Raw genomic sequence first — 16,649 nt, forward strand, 5'->3', positions numbered from 1 at the left:
AGAATATGAGAAAGTGGCTTTCTTCAAATATTGCTCCAGAATCCCCCAGCCAATGTTCATCCTGCCTGGGGGATTCTGGGAGCTGTAGTCCAACAAAAGCACTTTTTCAAGGTCTGCTTCACCTATGCTCAGCGTGTTATGGAATATTAATTACCAACAGGAAATTGATACTTCATAGATAGAAATATAAAATCCATCTCAGCAAGATTTATCAACTATTGCTGGTGAAGCCAGTTCATATTACCAGCAGGTCAACCAGAGTTTTCAGAAATAAATGTTCGAGCTGCTTCATTGTACCCCTTTTTGCATTAAAGCTTTGGTGACAAGGAGGCCAATGTTCATGCTGACTGGCCTATTTCTTTGAATAAAACAAATATATGACTGGAGATTCTTCTACCAACAGCTTTTCCCCATATGGTACTTTCCCAGTAGCTTGGACCATGACTCCCATCAGCTGCAGCTAATATGGTCAATAGGAAAAGCTCATGGAAATTTAACTTCAAAATTTTGGAGAGTCCCAGGTTGGGGAAGGTTGTGTTATACTGAGTGGGTTTTGCTGGTGTTGAATGTGAAGGATTTGTCCCTTAGGTCTTCTGCTCACAAATACAAGGGTATCACCAGGGAGTGCAGGAGGTGTGGGCCACACCAAGTGACATCCTAAGGGAGTGACACCATTGCTCCCCATACTGCTTTTTGACAGAAACAGGCTGTGGCACTTGCCTGTATCTCTTTAAAACACTGAAGAGATGATGTGAGTGGGACAAGGCTCAGTGGGAGGAGAAAGATCAGCCCCGGGTTTATTAAAAATTAAAAATTAAAAATTTGAAATTTTAATTTTTAATTTTTTAAAAACTATTCTTTTACATTTTCTTTAAAAGCATCATATCTTACCTAATTTTCCTTTTAACCACAAAAAATTATGTACACGTAAATCTAGGCTGTGTGCATGATATTGTAATTTAAAGGTATAATATTAATTTTGCTATCGGTTTATGTCACAACTATTACCATTACATTCTGTGATACACATTACTAAGGCGGGATACACACCGCCATATAGTACGTATAGGCTACGTACTAGGGTTAGGAAGGGGCGGTGCTTCCGCACCCCCCTAACCCTAGTACGTATCCTATACGTACAAGATGGCGGCGCACCTTCTACATGGGCGCCGCCATCTTTACGTACTGGACGCACAGCGTCCAGACGTGTCGCGGCGCCTATGACGTCGCGAGTCCGCGCCAGGCGCCTCACGACGTCATAGATGCGCCGCAGAAAGAAGCTCCGTAATGGAGCTTCTTTTTTGCTCCGCGCGGGAGTCGCGCGGTTTGGCTGCTGCGGCTCCCGCACGGAGCAAATGGCGGCGGCGGGGAAGCGCCGCAAAGCGGCGGTTTGTACCCCACCTAAGTGTTCTGTATGGTGTGGTATACGAGGAGCTCAATGGAGGAGATACCACCATGAGTTACTGCACTGAGACAATTTCTTTGTAGCAGTGCTTCCAACTATGGAACTCTGTGCCAAGGGAAGCCAAGGGAGGCCAGGCCAGTTCCATCCCTTTGGCATTTGTGCATGTAGTAAAAATATTGCTGTTCCACATGGCCTTTGGATTTTGAAATCAGGGACATCTGCTCTGGCTGTATATAAAACTGTTTTTCTCTGATTTTATAACTTTTTTTAAAGAGGAGTTTTGAAGTGTTTTTAATTTGTTTATTGGTTTTCAGTTCTTTATTTAATATTTTAAGTTTTTATCCATTGTGCATTGTCATGGTGGCCCTGGTGGGTTGATAGGCAATAAAAAAACTGCCTGAAACAAAACAAAACATTACTTTATAATAACAGGGTCTGTGGTATCTTAATGACAAGCTCATTGTATTGACTGTATTAGGAGCTTTTCTGCAGCATTCATTATGACATTATTTTTAAGAGCATAAGCATAACCTTAACACTTATACATAACCTTTTAAGGACAAACTCTAGTCCATGATGTTTATCACACTATGCTCTTAAAGAGCTACTATTCCAGTGTGACTCCTCTAGCAGCCTCCTGTTGCATGCTGGGATTGGCAGTTTTAAGGAGCTGAACTTCTCTGCCTGAGAATTCTAAATACCCCTCCTTAAAACTGCCAATCCCAGCATGCAACAGGAGGCAGCTAGAGGAGTCACACTGGAATAGTACCTCTTTAAGAGCTCCTCTGATAAACACCCATGAAAGTTCATGCCATAATAAATGTGGTAGAATGCCAGGGGACTCTTTACTGTTTCCTCACTAAGAGTAACTAGCACTGCTAACAGAAATATTCAGGCACCAATGGGTCAAAGTCAATGGCTAGAATCACACTGGTGAATACCAGTGTAACTGCATCATTGCAGGCACTGATGGGATGTGTATGAGAGAGTAGCCACAGTACAGTGCCATGAAGCAAGTGAAACTTTGGAGAAGTGCTCTTCCCAGTGCTGGAATATTTTGTCTGCCTTCGCTCGCCACAGCTAAGCAACCCTGGAAAACAGGCAACCTCCCCAACAGGACTCTGACCAGAGATTTTTTCCAATGTGTTTTCCCTGGACTAGGGGTAGGCAGTGTTGGCAGACTGGAGTTTCACATCATTCCTCACCTTTGAGAGTGCTAGCTAGCATTCCTGGTTAGGGTTCCTGGGAGTGGTAGTCCAACATTATCTGAAGGATGACAGTTTACCCATCCTTAGCCAAGGTAAATAGACTGAATGATGGGCAAAATGTTTTATTCATGAATGCACTGTAAGGGATTTTGGAAGCAGCTGCTGTTTACATTGCCTGTTGCAGCTAGACAAACATGGCTATAATTGGATTATCTAGAGTAGGAGCTCAATCTTTCTAAGCTCAGACTTTGTTTATTGCTTTGCTTACTGCTTACAAGCTTCTGCAACTTGAAAGTGTGCATTTTCCCAGCCCTCCTTCACCATCCTTTCAATGCCAATGGTGCTAAAAGACTTCCTGGTGGACAGAGGACAAAGAGGAAAAGGGGAGGTAAATGAGTGCAAAAAGAGTGCAAAAAGGAACTTCAGTTTCAGAGGTTTGGTAAGTGATATGTATGCCTGTATAAAAAGATCTCTCTTGCATTCTAGATCGTCTTGGGTCCAGATCTTTTGGGGAGCTATCCTTGGAAGGCTGTACCAGTGGAAAGCTTTCTCACCTTTGGTCTGACTATGACAATGTTGCTGGTTCAAATCTTGTACCTGCAATGATCTTATTAGAGTGCCTTAGGTCAGAATAAGGAATGTGCTATTGTTTGGCTCCACCTCCCCTAGGACTAGGACAGCATTGGCAACAATGAGGGATCATGGAAACTGCAGTACAATAACATCTAGATATGTCACATGTTCCTCATCACTGCCTTAGGCAAACCACACTTTGGGCCCGAACAGACAGGCCACAATAAAGCTGCTTCGGCTCACTTTGGAGTTATGCTGTTTAATTGATGCATGTGTCCTAAGAGGCCAGAGGCCATGCCAAAGCCATGCTCCAGTCCTAAGGACTGAAGCACAGCTTTGGTGCAGCTTTGGGCCTCTTAAGATGCGTGTGTCATTTAAATAGCATATCTCCAAAGTGATCCAAAGCAGCTTTATTTTGGCCTGTCTGTTTGGGCTCACAGTCTCTCCGTTAAAATGACAACAGCAATAACAAAGATTATGCTGGCCTGCTTTATAAAAATGTTGTCAGAATTACAAATGTATATGAAATAATTTGAACACTCAAATGCTATATGTTCAGTGCTATTATTGTCCCAATCAACAGTACATTGTGTTCTAACCCAGAGCCAAGGCCTCTAGGATTGATATGAAAATGATGAAGCCTTTGACAAGGAGAGGTATTACAGAATATATGCAAGGTGTTTTGTTTTTTTTAAAAAAACCCTTATTTGAGGTATATATTCTCCCTCCCTTCCTCTATCTGATGTGGAAGAAAGACACAGAATATGCCAAGAATGGCAAAATAGCAGCAGGGAGTCTCAGCAAATGGCAGAAAGATTATTCTGTTCTGCAAGTGCAGTTCCCTTTTTGAATGAAAGGAATTGATTGAGATTTAAAGTGGGGGAGGGCAGTCAGAAGCATTGTGGAACAAAATGTTGAAGCAGCCGCTTTGCCTGCATCCTGCAAGGCAAAGGACAAAGTACCAGGAGAGCAATGCTGCATCTGATCTTGGATGGAATGACTGTGCAATCTGCCGAAGGTCGGAGGGGAGCATGATGGAGCAATGGGGAGACAAAATTGAAGGGCAGCAGGCAGGTTTCAAAGCTTCTGAGTGCAATAGCCACTGACTCATTACAATCCAATCCAATCCAATCCAGTATAGTTAAATGGAGCATTCATAGTGAAAATACTGCAGCAATGCTCAAGTGATTTCAGAACTTTTCATCACATACAAAATATGTTCCTGGTTTAATTGGGAAGCAGATATTGTTCTTCTTCTTAATTTTTTTAAACAATACAAACATGGCAGATGGGAATCACCATCTTAGAAGAGGCACACACACACACACACACACACACACACACACACACACACAGTTTCTCCTCCATATAGTTTCTAAAAGAATTTATTCCTTGGTTGCAGTAAGCAATGTAAAAACAAAGAAAATGGGCATTTTTGCCCTAATAAGAATTAGTTTACTAATTGGCGAAAGCTCATATAATTAATCTACTAGGATTTCTTTCACAGGAGACAGTCCTAAGTGATGTGTGTGTGTGTGTGTGCGCGCGCGTCAGTGTGTCAGACAATAGATAAATATATTTCAGGCAGCAGGCACTAAGATGTCTGACTCCCCCCACCCCATACTCTTAATCACTTTCTTTTAACTAAGACTCTTATTTAATATAATCAGTTACATTAAAATGTGCTGGCACATCACTTAAACCTCACTTGTGCTGCCTTTTTGAAATATTCAGGAAAGTCAGAGAACTTAAATTTAATATGCAAAGTAAAGCAAGAGAATCAAATTAGCCTCAAAAACATAAATGTATGCCTTTACCTCTTAGCCCCTCTGATTAGTATATGCTCAAGTAGATTAAACAACTACAACTCTATCCACTTTATTATATATTTATAGTGATGCTATTATTTATTGATATTTATTTATTCTCATATTTATATCCTGCCTTTCCTCCCATGAGTTTAAAGTGGTACACATGGCTCCCTTTCTCCCTGACTTTTTTTCTAACAATAACCTTGTGAGGTAGGTCAGGTTGAGACAGATTAACTGACTCAAGTCCACCACTGACTGTCATGGCTCAATTGAGATGAGGACCTGGACATCCAAAGTCTCAGTCCATTCTAATAACTTTGCCTCATTGGATCTCTGTAATACAAATATGCAATTGTATTAATATTCTATAAAATATATTAAATAATTAAATTAGACAAGCAACATAGTCATTTATATATGCATTCAAAAATTTCACTGAGTTCGGTGGGGGGGGGATGTCAGTTCTTTGGAAATCTGTATAAAATTGTAGCCTAAACTGATTAAAACATGCAGTCCTGCTTATATGATACATATGTCAGCCAATCAAATAGGAAAAAGTAAGTACAAAGAATGTAAGAACACAAGGACAGTCATGTTGAATTAGACCAAGGATCCAATATTCTAGCAAAGGAATATCCTTTCTGCGGGTTATGTTTCTGGCATGGTTTGTTCTCTTACTCAGAGAGATATGCAAAAAGATGTTGGGGACATGCAAAACTAGAAACCTGTCTATGAAATGCTTTCAGATTAATGCAAGCTCACCTATACTGCATGCTTAAAACATTTTCACTTCTATGATTTGCAGGTCAGGACTACACCAGGCCCTGAGATATCAGGCCAAAATGTGAGATCTCAGGATAACTTTTTCTGATGTTGTAGAGGTGCTATTAAGCATGGATCAACTACCTAGCTACTGTGTGTATGACTTTCAAACAAATAAAAACCCAAGTAATAAATGAGGAAACTATATATAAACGCATACACTTTTCAAGACAATGCTCTCACCCTGAGATTCTTCCCTCTAGTAAGGACTGAAAAAGATGGGCCAGACCTTAAGACTCAGGGCTAGTCCTGGGAACCCCAATATTTTTCCTTCAAAAGACACTCTTTGTTTATAATTTTGAGGAGAAGGTTATAAAAAGAAATCTACTGCACTCCCAAATTACAGCTCCCAGGTTTTGTTGGAAGGGAACCATAATGGTTCAAGTTGGATTAACATGTAATTTAGCCATATAGATATAAATGCAGCTAACTGAGCAAAGGTTAAGACAACTGTGATTCCACCCCCCCCCCCCCGTAGTAAACCTGCCATGATGCACAAAGCTTGTAAGCAGTTTTACATCAACATGTTTACACTAGCCTCCATTCCCAAGAAAGCTCATTGTCACAGCAGCCAGGAATCTGGAGTTCTGAATGATGAGGATGAAGACAAAGATCTCTTTCACGCAACACAATTATAGCATCTTGATCCCACTTTAACTGGCATAGCTCCATCCTATGAAATCCTGGTGTTTATACTTTGGTGAAACACTAGATCTCTCTGGGTGAGAAGTTTAAATAACTCACACTACTACAAAGCCCAAGTTTCCATAGGATGCAGCTATGGGAGTTAAAGAAAAATAACAATACTGTATTATCCTGGTGTAATGCAAAAGAGACCAGGCCTTAGAAATCACCACATAGTCTTTCCCTTGTGATCAATGTTTGTTGTTTCACCATATCACTTGTTTATTTGCCTTTCCCCCCCAAAGGAAATGGACTATAGAAAGGCCATCAGTTCTAAATGCAGGCCATAAGTTTTACATATTCAGATGTATTTTTACTAGGAAAAATAAGCTCACTGTAGTTATCACTCACTGTTTTCCTGCTGCCCCACCTTGGGAGAAGGTGTTTCCATCTGTTTCCCTCAGATTTCCTATATCAGTATGTTTTCATTCTTTACTCATTGCGCATGTATGCTGCAGAAGAACCTATGATCAAACTTTGCTGCAAGTGGTCAAGTACTAGCTGCTAATGCAAGAGCTACAGTCAACTGTAGATCCAGTGTGATGGACAAACATTCTCACACCACAGTAAATCATGCTTTATGTTAGTCATAGGATCTTGCTTGAATGTCTCAAACCACTCAAACAAAGGCCACAAAATACTTGCTATATCTAGATCAAGGTTTATAAAGAGTATTGTGCAAACTGAAAGTTGTGCAAACATGGATTGAGCATGAGAAAACAACTTTAGGGGGCTATACCAAGCATCTTCCTTGGAAGCCCTCTTTTTCACTTAGTTTCTTTGTTTTTTATTGTCGTTTTCATTATGATATATTGCTTTTTGAAATGGCTTTATGCTACTGCTTGTTTTTCTTTTGGAACTGTTTGACTTAGCAGTTTTTACAGAGACACGGCGTAAAAATGAATGAATGAATGAATATAGATCTGAAAATTATGTTTTTTAAACAATAAAATCAGTTTGAAACCTAGCACATAGAATCGACCTGGTTGCAAAGTGTAACCTTGCAGAATGTCAGAAATGTCTGATGTAAAATGGCTGCCCAAACATCTCTCATTTGACACATTGATATGATGTCAGCTACAGAAGGATATTCCAGAAGCCAGAAATCTAATACGCAATTTAGTGTAAATTCATTGTGCCTTTCTAAAGTTATCACATTTTAAAGGCCCCATTTTAAATTACAACCAGCTTCTTAAGAAACAGTGGTCTGTGTGCCAAGAGGAGAAGCTGAAATGCTGTCAAATACAGCACATGTCTGATCTGTACACAGAATCTTCCAGATTAGGTGAGAAAAGTGTGGGTGGCCCCCAAGACCATCTTTTAAACCCCAGGGCACCCCCAGCCCACCAATTTCAAATGATTTCATTGCTTAGGACTGAATTGATAAATCTCAAGAAGGTTTTTTAAATCATAAATGAGTATCCCATCTTGCTTGCCCCATCCCCCTCACCCGCCACAGCAGACTGAAGTGGTGCAGTTAAGATGCATGTTTAATTCTTTAATGAAAAATAGTTGTTACATGAAATACTAGAAGGAAAACTCCATGCTTCTCTCTTTGCCTATTTTCTTTCTTGATTCTGTTTTGCTTAAGTAACTGTGTGATGTCACAGTTTTGTTAACTCTTGCTTTTCTTTCTTATGAGAATGTTGAGACTCTGTGCATCACGACTAGCCTCCAAGAGGTGTCCTTCAGCTCCATTGCTTTACAGTTGGATGTATCAATCATATCAGGCATGAACCCAGTGTGGATGTCTGGCTACTGTCTCAAATGTAAATCAGTGAGTTCTGGGTTCCAGTCCCTGCTTACACAATGATATTTTCTCAGTGAATCCAGCAGAATCATCATTGCCCAACCCTATCTAGTATGCCACAGAGTAATTCTGAGGATAAAATGGATGATCATATATCCACGCTGCCCTGAACTCTTAGAGGGACAGGCAGAACATTAAGTGGAAAATAGTAATTTTAAAGTCAAGACATAATGGATATACAATACAGCTGGCTTTAACTGCTGCACATATCACTGCTTCTGGAGCATTGGGCTGTAGCCCATAAAAATTAATGCTTTTGTAAATCAGTTAGTCTTTAAATGACCACAGAATGCGGTGGTCATGCATAAAAGCTAAACAGTATAGGACTGAAATCCATAAAGTATTTTCTGAAATTCTTCAAGTTAAAATACTAAAGAAACCTAAAATATTTATGTTGGGAATATTAGATAATGATATAGAAAAAAGGTATGGAAAATTCTGTTTTATATTATTAGTGCTGCTAGAATAGTCTATGCAAAGAAATGGAAAGAGGAAGATACACCGGATATTATGGACTGGATATGGAAAATATATGACCTTATGGAAAATGACAAATTGACTCAACTGATGAGATATGATCCTATAGATCGTATCACATTTCAGTGGACAGGTTTTTATCCTTCTGCTATTTAAAACTAAAGTAGTTTGGTGTGTATATTATTTTACTTATCTTTATGGATTATTTTATCTCTTTCTATGTATTGTTATTGATGCCGGTCTTTGATCATAATAAAGTTCAAGTTCAAGATCCTATAGATAAATTTTGTAAGGACTGGCTTCTGATGACAGAATATTAAGATTATATTGGGATCAAAAACTGCCCCAAGCACAAATCAAAAACAAAAAATCTTCTAATATAAATAAAGGACTAGCTAAAAAGTTTAATTAAATTGCAGTTACATAAGAAATATATGATAGTTTTAAAGCAGTAGTAGATCAATATTGTAAACTACTTTGTGTTATTTAGTTGCTAGTAAAAGCATGACGAATATTTGACAAAAACCAAAATTAGAGGATAGGAGGTCATTTTGTGTTGTCTGCGGATCTGTGTATTCTTTCTATTATCATGTTACTGTAAGAGATATCTAGTCTGTTATCATTTGTGTGAACTTTTTAAGATTAATAAAATTATAGTAAAAAAATAAGGATTTCCCCCTGTTTTTGGTACAATAGGCTAACTTGCCTACCCTTTTGGAAACACCTGTTTAGAGCAATAGCCTCTGTCTACACATTCAACCAGTTTCTGTCCGCAGATCTGCAAGTTCTCATGTCTCCTCTTCCTATTGAACAAGGTTGCAACATGGAGACTTTTGTGAACGTGGCGTGAAAGTGGCTAGCTTTACACGCTTTCCTATTCATTAAGTACAGATGAGGGAGATGAAGAAAGAAAAGAAGAGAATCCCTCCTGCCACCAATGTTAGATGTTGCCATGATAAAAAAAATGTTTTTATAGTCCCTATGTTTCGTTGCCATCCTTTAAAGAAAATGCTAGTGCACTTAGCTTGAGACTAGGAGTATGGAACTTTGGAATGTCAAGGGTTTAATTTTTGGACTGTCAGACACTGTAAAGGCCACATTAGACCATCAGTAGAAAAAGTGTTCCCTAAAACCTTTTAAAAATTCAAACCAGGAGTGGTTTCCTATCCACTACCAGTTTTGTTTATCAGAAGGAGGATAAACTACATCTCTCACCAAAGCTGAGACTCCAAGAACCCTCCAAAAGTGGGAAAACATTTTTTTTTTTTACTTTCTTTTTTAGCCCTGATGGGGCTGGAAAATGATATAGTCTGTGAGAAAGCCCTTGTGAAATTGCACTTTGCCCAGCCCTGTGTTAAACTGAATATAAATTTAGGATGGGAGGGGATGGCTGCAGGCTTTGCAGAAAAACCAAACAAAACAACCTTATAAGTTCTTTATGGATATCTGCGTGATCTTCCCTGCAGCATGGAGTCAATGGCACTCCAGTGGTCATTGTGGGAGATCCAAGCTCAAATCTCTTCTCAACCCTGAAATATACTGGATGCCTTTAGACCAGCCACTCTCTATGAGGGTTTCTTGCAGAATTCTTCTGAGGATAAAGCATAGAGATAAAGAGTCATTTACTTGAGCTTATTAGATGAAAAACAACTTACTGTAGGTCCGTCGTCCCCAAACTGTGCTCTTTAAGAGATTTTGGACTCCAGATGTTGGCCAATAGTATGGGATTCTGGGAGATGGAGTCCAAAATCCCTTAAAGAGCACAGCTTGGGGATCACTGCTGTAGGTAACAGATGAATTGATAAGGAATACTTTGGGGTGATTTAGAGTGGGCTTATTTCTTTTCTCTTTCTCTTTCTTTCCTATCATGACTTTCTCCCAGGATTGAAACTCAAAGCAGCTCACAATAAAATTGAAATTAGTACACACAGGTTTCATTCACGGTGCAGAAACAATCCCGTTTGACACCACTTTAGCTACCATGCTTCAGTGCTATGGAATCCTGGGGACTATAGTTTTGTGAGACATTTAGCCTTCCCTGTCACAGAGCTCTGGTGCTACAAAAAACTGCAGTTCCCAGAATTCCATAGTACTGAGCCATGGCAGTTAAAGTGGTGTCAACCTGGATTGTTTCTACAGTGCGGAAATTCTGCAGCCACAGAAAGAGATAAAAAATAGGAACAGATAAAAACCTAAATAAATAAATAAATACACTGCTACCACAGAATTAAACAATTATATTATGGAACGATTGATTTGGAAAGGATTGTATTACTAATCATATAAACTGACTCCTGCAAAAAACCAGCATCAACGTATCCATTACATGAGGCAGGTGAAGAGCTCTTTGCTGTTGTTAAGGCATGCCTACAAGAAAATATTACCATTCTCATAGAAAGGCCTTGAATAAAAAGAAAAGATTCAGCAGGCACTTACTGAACAGTTCAAACAGACAACTCAGGCTAACAATACAGAGTTGTTTTGCTTTATACAAACAAATACAGTGGGACTTTACAATAAGGTGGAGATAGCTTGGTAAAGGCTTGGGTAGCTGTCTGCTTTAGAGAAGATGACAAGATGACAAGATGATCTTGTTTGATGGGCTATTCTGTTTAAGTTCACACCTGAGTTTAGATGTAACTAGTTACAAATGCAAAGTAACAAGTTACCAACAAAATAACCAGTTACTTATCACTGTGTTGTGGCTATAACCTAAGATAAGAACTGTGATGATTTAGTTAATTTTATACTTATGGGGGCATGATCTCACTACATGTTGGGGAGGTTATCACATGGTTCAAATGCTGTCTCACGCTGCTGTGCTTCAGATCGCTATGTTGTACTTTGTTGTGGGTGTTGAGGGTACAGCATATGGGAAAAGAATATGCTTTCACCTGCAGCCAACCATTTACAGTTTGTAAATGTTAGTTGAGAAGCTGGAAGGCAAATATCTACCTTTAAAACTGTAACTATAATGGTGACTAAAAACTTCTGGGTCCTTGGGACTATAGCTAATTTATTTTAAGGTAACCTTTAAGTTATAAAAGAACCCTAAGAAAGAAAAGCAAGCAATACTGAATAGGCACACAAGAGGTCACCTTGCTGCAGGTTTCCCCACTATTGTGGGATGTGTCATATTTATTTTTAAATGATAGTAACAATTTGTAAATTGGCATCTACTCCTATATATCAGTGGAAGTAAATTTTGTGCATATAACATGTCCTCTTTTGTCCTCTTTTATGGTAACACATAATTGGCCTCTGCAAAGGCAATGACAGAAACATCATTTTATAAAGTGAAAGATGTTAAGCTACAAGGGACCTTCAAAATTAAACCAGTAGAAAGCTAATAAAAAGGGGCATCGAAAAACAACAACAAAATAAAGGCTAGATGTCAGCAGTATTCAGGACTGACATAAACAAAGAGAGAGAAAGGGGCCACCATCCATATATAACACTTTCCCTTGTTTGCCAATCAAATGTGCATATTCATTATGTTTGACAAGTACAAATGCATACCTGCCTTTTAGATGTGATGAATGTATTCCTTGCTACATTAATCCTCTTAGTAGTTAACCAACAGTTAAGGACTTTGATGTGTACGCTATCAGCTTCAGTGGGCTCTGCAGTGTGACGGCAGAATACCTAGCTGCCTGATTTATATTTGATTTTATTGTGTTGGGAATGAGTGTGGGGAAGACAGTTTCAAACAATAAATTCAGAAATCGATTTAAGATGGATTGCGTCACTCTGCTCAATTCATCCGGAGTTTAAACTGTTTGCAATTTGAAATTTCACTACCAGTGAAATTCCTGATACTTATAGAATGAAAGTGCCACTGCTGTGTGGAGAAATGGATCATATGGGGGGCACCTACATGATACTGAATGGGTTGTGTATGATGACCATCTGATCAGGTTGGAGCTGGCCTGACTGGAAGTGGTTTCCTACCAGCTGGATCTAGTGGTGTCCCATGTTAAGGGGAGGCAGTTAATCCACTCTATCATTTAGTCCCAACTTGAATGGGGCTGTCCAAGAGGTTAAACCTGTTTTGGCATTTTGAGTAGCTCCTTTGGACTAAAACCAGAGGGGAGCAACCACCCCACTTGACATGGGAGCCATCAGCTGCTACTAGCTGAAGCTGTGCATGAAATGGGTGCCATATGTCAGTACTCAGCTCATAGGCACATATAGATGCCTTCTCAAAATCCAGAAAGAACATACCCACTGTCATCAGCCTGGAGATGGAGAGCAATATAAATGATGCACCAAGTCTTGTGGAGTGGAGGGGAGGAATACGCCAACCTATCTCCAGGCTGGTCTTTGGTAACTGACCTCCCTTGCTGCAGTAGGAGATATTCACTGGGTAGGCACTTTATTTGTCTTTTAGAAGTGTTTTCTTTTTACATTCTGTTTTAGACTTTTTATTGTTTTCTTTTCTGTTATGTTTTAGGTGCATTGGTACCATTTTGTTGGAAGCTTTCTTGATTCCCATCAATGGAGGAAAGGTGAAATATGACTAAGTGAACAAAATAAATAAATAAACAAAACTAAATTAACAGTTGCAAGGAGTCTCACATTGCTTGTCTAGACGTAATACTCAGTTTCAACTACCCTCCAGTGTGGAAGAAAAACACCTTCTCACCCAGTTATTCCACCAGGGAGCCTAGGTCTGATGGGTTGCATGGCTCTGGAGATAAGTTGCATGGCTCTTGGTAACCTGTAAAGAAGCTACAATTTTCATTGAAAAGAGCCTTTTTTATAAATGCATTTTGGAATGGGATGGGAAGCAAAGACCATTTTAAGTGAAGAGAAGGAGGTTTATTATTCATATTAGGGTAAGGGGGGGAGAGATGAGGTCTCATATCACTGACTACATGACTAAGACTGGAATGTGTTTTGAAATGTACCTGTGTGTTGGTTTTAAATAGTTGTAGTTTCTGAACTGGTTTTAAATGTTGCTATGCTTAACATGTTTTTAACTTGTTTAAATGATTTATGGTTTTATTCTGGAAATGTTTTAACTTATGTTGTACACTGCCTTGAGATCTCATTATAAGGGGTGAAATAGAAATATTTATTTATTTATTTAAAAAGCATTCAGTCAGAAAGTGGGTGACTACATAATAAGTAGATCCCTCTCTTATTTTGTTTGGTGATGACTAAACCTCATCCATCCCTTGTTGCTGTGCCATTAGGTGGTAATAGTATGAAGCTTTGAACTATTTGGCATTTCATTTTGACCTGATCTACATTCCTGTAATGAACAAAACAAAAAAATTTTCTCTGGATATTTCAAGATAGAGCCTCTACAGTTCATTGTTACTTTTCATCCATTAACATAATTTACTGTTCTGGAAGAAGTTGCTTTCTGCCGGATCTGAATGAGCTAATAAATATATTTGATGACTATATGCAAACAAAGGTGACTGCAAATTAATGCACTGCATTCCAGAAGTTAATTAACACAGTTGGGTAACATTATGACAACAAAACAAGAAATATGTCAATATAGCTTATATGTATTTATGTATTTATTTATATTTAATTAATTTATGTCTTGCCTTTTCTCCAATAATGGGACTCAACATGGCTTCCAGATTAGAATCGTACAGATTAAAGCCATACAAAAACATTAGTAAATATGTTAGTGTGTGTGTTATACACACAATATTTGTGTGTGTTTTTTAAAAAAAATAATTAAACACTAAGCTATTTCTGACAAACTGGCCATGACTATACAGACTTTTTAATTTTTGTCTTTTACTCAGGTGCTTTACAGCCTTGGGCCACAGTTGCAAAGAGTAAAAGTTCTCACTTTCTCAAAAACTCTAACCCACGTGGATATTCAAACATTCTCCCCTTAATTACAAATCCTAGTAAAAACAATAGAGAGATTGTGGGCTGTAGTGGTTTGAGCATTGGACTATGACTCTGGAAAGCAGGATTCAAATCCTCACTCAGTCATGGAAACCGACTGGGTGACCTTGAGCAAGTGACACTCTCTCAGCCTCAGAGGGTAGCAATGGCGACCCCCCCACAAAAAAAAAACCTTGCCAAGAAAACCCCATTATAGGTTCACCTTGAGATTACACAATAACAACAACAACAACAACAGTGAAAACAATGCACTTCACTTTGGGTCTGAGGTCAATATTCTTTCAGAAAAATCACATGGTTCTGCCTCAAAATCCACCTCCTCTATGTGTAGGCTTTTTTTTTAAAAAATAGAATATTTATTATAGCATTTATTATGGCATTTATTTATTTATTACTAAATGAATATTTATTATGGCATTTATTTCATACACTTTTTTGTCTCATGTCTAGTGACCATTTAATTGTGTGTTACACATATCTCTGAGAAGAAGAGACAGAGTGGACAGTAGTAAAAGCAACTGATGGGGCAGCTATACTTGCATCTCAACACTACAAGGCATTCAGACTGATTGGATTCTTTGTGCATTTTGAATTTTTAAAAAGCATTTTGCTTTTAGAAAAAAAAACTTCTTCCTGCATTCTACAAAACAAGGAGTTTAGATCATAATAAAATTGTTAACCTCCAGGGTGGCTCCAGACGTTTTTGTTGTTTTCGCAGAGGGAGCATTTCTAAGAACATGTAATGCAGTCTATCATTCCTGCCTCATAATCTGTCAGCAGAGTTTGGAAATGTTACCTTTTGGACTACAGGTCCCAGAATGCCCCAGCCAATAGCAACAATGTTTGGAGAATTCTGAGAGTTGTGGTCCAAAAAAAGCAACTTTTTACAAGCCCTGGTCAAGTATTTCTTCTTTCCTGTGCCAGTGAAAAAAACTCTTGCACCTCCAAAGGATACTCTTGGGCAGGAATATGGATACTGGGGGCCAAAATGAGAGTATTGTACCTGAAATAATAAATTTGCTCCCTCATAAAAGAATTTCCCTCCCCCACACTTGTAGTATAGCATAACCTCAGAAACGGGAAATGGTTCATACCCAGAATGCTAACATTTGCTGTGTTCCCTTTGTACTTTTGCCTGGCCATTTTCCTTGGATGCCTAAACTCTATTAGTAAACAGACAACTGAATAAATTATTAAAACACTAGAAATTTGGAGAATGAAGGATACTTTTATGTGGAGGAGGCAGAATTCTTCATTGGGAGGGGAATGTCTTCATTTTTGCTCCCCTACTATAGCTGCACCTAATGCACCTTTATGCACATAATGCACTTCCTAATCAGGGAGTTTCTTACATGTACAGAAAGAAGACAGGTGCAACATGGCCCTCTGATTTGACGGTTCCTTCTTGGATTTTCAGAAATTGGAAGGGGAAGAGCCAGACAATTACAAACGTGGAAGGTTTAACAATGCCAATTAAGGTTAAGGTAGAAGAGTTTTCAAAAAAGCATGGGGCGAATCTCACAATAGGGAACATTTCAGATTCTAAAAGGCTGCTTTAGTGACAGGAAATCTTGCTCTGCTGCTAGAACTGAGGAATACAGTACTTTTCTGGCAGGATTAGCTTGCACAATGTCAGTTGCATGTACACTTCACACAAATCCCATTACTTCAGATAGCTGAGCATGCTGCTTTTGATAACACAGATGCCGTGCCTGGATATTTTCGCCCAGTGATGGCCAATATTCCTTAGGAGTGTTGCCAAGAAGATAAATAACTTGCAGGATTCACTTCACAGAAAACAAGTTTCAATTTATATTGAGATGACATTTGTCTCACACAGGTATTGGAAGGTTGACTACAGTGCCTGAATTCTGTCCAGGTTTGGCCCCAGTCCCTTGAATTCTGCTGACTAGATATAGGCCTGTTACAGACAGCCAAAATAAAGCTGCTTCGAGTCACAGTGGAGGTATGGTGTTTCA

The 16,649-nt window shown here is 38.9% G+C and overlaps 1 long non-coding RNA gene across 1 annotated transcript; it reads left to right on the forward strand.

Annotated features, from left to right (window-relative positions):
- The first annotated feature begins 2,573 nt into the window (after positions 1-2,573).
- On the forward strand, positions 2,574-15,300 carry LOC121918979. Its single transcript, XR_006101361.1, has 3 exons — positions 2,574-2,705; positions 13,244-13,298; positions 15,121-15,300. It is a non-coding gene; the product is annotated as an uncharacterized LOC121918979 (long non-coding RNA).
- The last annotated feature ends 1,349 nt before the right edge of the window (positions 15,301-16,649 follow it).

Source organism: Sceloporus undulatus, chromosome 1, assembly GCF_019175285.1.
Source record: "Sceloporus undulatus isolate JIND9_A2432 ecotype Alabama chromosome 1, SceUnd_v1.1, whole genome shotgun sequence".
In the NCBI taxonomy this organism is placed as follows: domain Eukaryota; kingdom Metazoa; phylum Chordata; class Lepidosauria; order Squamata; family Phrynosomatidae; genus Sceloporus; species Sceloporus undulatus.